The following is a 5,047-nucleotide window of genomic DNA, read 5'->3' as shown; positions in this document are numbered from 1 at the left end:
CGGAGGGACGAGGTCAATAAATTATAATATACAAAAAAAGAGAACACAAACGGGAGAAGCCAGGGAAGGTCCCCCCGTGTTTAGCTTCCCTCCCGGAAACAGAGGCTCCGCGTACAGAGTTCTGCCTCGAAGACAGGGGAAAGAATCTTCTAAGAGGGAGGTTGTTTGGGGGGGACAGCTGAGCTTGTTAGGCGCAAATTGGCGTCACTCCTTAGATGGGGCAGATCCCCACTGAGTGGTTCTTTATGGCCACCCAATAGCGCTCCGTAGGATCCAGACTTAAATTAGTACAGTATAGTACATACTGTAATCCTCTTGCGTGTCTGTGTGTGCAGTTGCTTTAAAAAAACAAAAACAAAACCTAAAACATTAATAAAATTCAAGTAACTGGAGGCAGCCAATATGCCCCCGCCGAATTTTATCCTCACAACAACCCTGTGAGGTAGGTTAGGCAGAGAGATTGTGACTGGACCAAGGTCACCCAGCAAATTTCATGGCTGAGTGAGGATTTGAGCCCAGTATCTCCCAAAGTCCTAGTCCAGCACTCCTAACCACTGCACTCCACTGTCTCTGTGTGTGGGGTGTGTGTGTGGTTTGATCAGTTTTGTCTAGGGTTATTGTGTAGTTGAATGATGTTGATGGTTGCATTTTGTGTTTTCGTAATATTAATCACGTTTTTATGATGTAATCCGGTCACATTTTGATGCCTCTTGCTATATTCTGATGTTTTGTATAATACGATCTTAAACTACATTCCATTCAAAGACCTTACAGTACAGTGGTACCTTGGGTTACAGACGCTTCAGTTGCAGATGCTTCAGGTTACAGACTCCGCTAACCCATAAATAGTACCTCGGGTTAAGAACTTTGCTTCAGGATGAGAACAGAAATCACACGGCGGCAGCGGGAGGCCCCATTAGCAAAGTGGTACCTCAGCTTAAGAACAGTTTCAGGTTAAGTACGGACCTCCAGAACGAATTAAGTACTTAACCCGAGGTACCACTGTACTTACAGCAGTCTTCTGGGATTGACACAAATGTTGCAATTTTCCTTGTTGTTGTTGGCATCCGTCTGTCTCGAGAGGCAATGGAGTGTGCCTTTGGGGGTGAAGTCAAACTGCTGCATTAGCAGCACTGAAGTGACTTCCCCAGGGTGCAAGCCTGGGCAGTGTGTGTGTGGGTCCTGGGCTGCCCAGAAGAGAGGACCCCACCCCCAGCCTCACTGATGTGGTCCAAAGGAAAGCAATTTGTTTGGCACTCACTTGGCTGCAGAAGTTTGTGGAAGGAGGCATACAAGGCCCCATTATACTGTCTTAGGGACTCTGCTCCAGATTTGTGTAGGATTTACTCCTGCAGTTTTCTACTAATTGACTAATTAAACAATCCGTATGACCTTTTAAACTGAAGATTTATTGTCTTTGTTTGTTACTATGGTATATATTTTGTGATTTTATATTGTAAACCACCCTGTGGTCCTCAGATGAAAGGCGGCATAGAAATTAAATTGATAATAATAATTATATTATTTCTATGTTTGTTTTTTAGAGATACTTAATCACGTGGTTTAAAATGCAGCATTCCTATGACAATTGTTAGTAGTAAAGTTTGGTTCCAAATGTGGAATTTGTATTGTATACCTTATATTGATTCCTTTATGTTTGTAAATGGTAGGGATTTCTGTTGAAACATGAAGTGGGATATAAATGAAGAGAAATAAATAAAATAAACAAGCCATGTTCCCTGACTTTCCCCCAAATTTTATCCATACCATGACCCTTTGCAACCTAAGGACAATAGCTCAAGCAGGGAGCATTATAGAATCATAGCATTGGAAGGGACCACAATGCAGCAATCTTTCGCCCAACATTGGGCTCAAACCCATGACCGTCTGATTAAGAGTCTCATGCTCTACTGACTGAGCTATCCCAGCTTCCAGGCAGGGAGCATTATAAAAGGTAAGGGGCCCATGACCCAGTGAAAGCTAGCCAATCAGGACAAATGAGGTTGCCCCACTAACCTCAGTCTGCCCTGCCTGCCTTCCTGCTTAACAACAGTTCAGCGGGTGGCAGTGCCTGTCAGTTTCCTTTTCCTTAATCTTGGAGAATAAAATGCAGAAGTAGAACCATGTATGCCTCTTTAAACTCCTTGGATTAAAGGTCAGATACAAATCTCTTTACACCCTTCATATCACTCCATCCACTCAATTCTCACTTCAGTAAAATACTCTGAACATTCGACTAATTATGTGAATCACCAATAATGGTCCACAGAAATATTAAGAGCCCCCCACACCTGAGCCCTTCACAGGAATGAGCAGAATCTTTACTATAGGGTTGTATTCCCCATCCTACAGTTCTGTCAGATCACTGCAGGACCCGATATCCCACCTCTCGTGGTCACCAGCGTCACATCTGCTGCTCAGCCTTGCTTGGCATCAGATAACTGCTGTCATCCCAGCACCGCCACATGCCTGTCTGTAAAGTTGAAACTGCAGCTCCCCCAGGGCATTCCTCCCACCCCCAGCTGGATGCTCCATATGGCAGCTGGCCTTGCGCTCATAGCTGCCTTGGGACTTGCACTGACTCAGGAGCAAACCTCTGGTTTTAACAACATTCACAATTAGAACTGGAAACTCTGCTAAAGCAAAGCAAAATATGCAGGGCATAAATCACCTAGTACCTAAAATCCCTCAAGTGGGTTGGCTGCTCTCAGGCAGTATGATGGTGTAGTGGTTAGAGCTGTTGGACTAAGAGTGGGTAGACTCAGGATCAATCCCTGCACAGCCATGATGCTCACTGGGTGACCTTGGACCAATCGTGCTCTCTCCACCTAAACCATTGAGCGTCTTGGGCTTGCTGATCGGAAGGTCGGCAGTTCGAATCTGAGCAACGGGGTGAGTTCCCATTGTTCTGTCTCGGATTCTGCCAACCTAGCAGTTCAAAAGCACACTAGTGCAAGTAGATAAATAGATACTGCTGCGGTGGGAAGGTAAATGGCATTTCCGTGTGCTCTGGTACTCGTCCCGGGTGTCCCGTTGAGCCAAAGCAGTTTAGTCATGTTGGCCACATGACCCGGAAAGCTGTCTCTGGACAAACGTCGGCTCTCTTGGCCTGAAGCGACATGAGTGCCACAACTCCATAGTCGCCTTTGACTGGACTTAACTGTCCAGGGATCCTTTACCTTTACCTATCACACAGCCTAAACACTCACTTAAAAATGAAAATAACAAGGCAGCAGAAAGCATACAGTGGTACCTCAGGTTAAGAACTTAATTCATTCCGGAAGTCCATTCTTAACCTGAAATTGTTCTTAACCTGAAGCACCACTTTAGCTAATGGGGCTTCCCGCTGCCGCCACACCGCTGCTGCACGATTTCTGTTCTCATCCTGAAGCAAAGTTCTTAACCCGAGGTTATATTTCTTGGTTAGCAGAGTCTGTACCCTGAAGCATATGTAACCTGAAGCGTATGTAACCCGAGATACCACTGTATTTTTTATGCAGCAACCCAATGTCTGAGCAGTAAGAAACACCAGCACTTGCCCCACCAGGGTTCAGCCACAACTGTGGGAGATGAAAACTAAACACAGCAAGATCACTGGGAAACTGCGATTGACTGCACCACGTCGTTGGTTGTGCAGACAGTGAAACAGACACATTCATAAGCATCACATTGATTATGTCTGTATGGTCGGGCTGCAGTTGTTGTGGCCTCTCCCATTTTTTCCACTGCATCCTCATCACCTCACGCCATCTGAGCAAACGGAGCTCCTTTGACGGAGCTCCCCTTCATTTCGTACAACACCGCAGCGTTCCCCAGACAATTGCCGACGGATTTCCTGAGCTGCAGAAATTGCTCAGCCTTGCAGAGCGTTTTCTCAAGGATTCCTCCCTTCCGCAACCTTCCTTTGCAGAGAGTACAGGCATCATCCAGGCGAGGAAGCGGCGGCGCGCTTTGCCCATGAGATGGCGCTTTGGATCCGTGGTTCAACTTCAGCTATTTCTTCCCAGTGAGCCTTTAAAAATAAATAGATCTCGCTCTCTCCCCCTTCTGCCTCCCTCCACCATCCCTGTGGGGGGATACTTATTGATGCTGGAGAGAGAGGACAGGTATAATTGGATGCTACGGTGAGCTAGCAACCCACCCACACTTGCCCCCCCCCCCGCCAGCCTGCTTTTTAAAGCTCTGGTTTTCAAAGCATGTATCGATGCTGTTTTGCTGCGGTATGGGATTGAATTCTTTCCATGTTTTTCTGTTCCCACAAGGAAACAGCTTCAAAGACGACGGCGGAGCGGGAGAAGAACCTTCCCCCCCCACCCCCAACCTCCGATGGTGGCAGCAGGCCTTTAAGGGAAGTTTAAAAATGCAGGAAGGCAACCATTGCCTCTTTCTTTGTGAAAGATTAAAGAAATTTAAACTAGCAGCTAGAGGTTTGTTTTTTTTTTTGTATCTGCTTTTAAATTCAAGAGAGGAGTGCCTCTTCAAGGTCAATGTGCCTTCCTGTTTTGCAGCCTCCCTCACCTTTGCAAGACTCCGCATTGATTTTCAGGAATGCTTCCAGCAGGTAAAGGCGTTGGAATGGATTGCTGTCAACCATCCACGGATTTCAGGTCTCTTTTCGCTCCGCAAAGAAGGCCATTAAAGTGTTTATTCTTCTCTCCAGGAACATTGTGGCAAGGAAATAAAAGTCTGTATTTAGCAGGGGGAAAAATTAACTAGCATATTAACACCAAGAAGATGATCCGAGACATAATCAGACAAACATTGTTATACAAGGATGATGATTCACAAATGATGGAACATGCACCACTTATAGCACATGGGAGCCTCAAAGCACACCCATTTCTGCTCAGCAAGGCTGTGATTCCACCACTTAAAGCACATTACTTCCTCCAAAGAACGCTAGGAAATGTCGTTTCTTCATGGTGCTGGGAATTGTAGTTCTGTGAAGAATAATTTGGATTTGATATCCCACTTTATCACTACCTGAAGGAGTCTCAAAGCAGCTAACATTCTTCTTTCCCTTCCTCCCCCACAACAAACACTCTGT

The sequence above is a fragment of the Podarcis gaigeae genome (genome assembly GCF_964106915.1).
Source record: "Podarcis gaigeae genome assembly, chromosome: 14".
Taxonomy (NCBI): Eukaryota; Metazoa; Chordata; class Lepidosauria; order Squamata; family Lacertidae; genus Podarcis; species Podarcis gaigeae.
Note: the sequence above shows the minus strand (reverse complement) of the source record.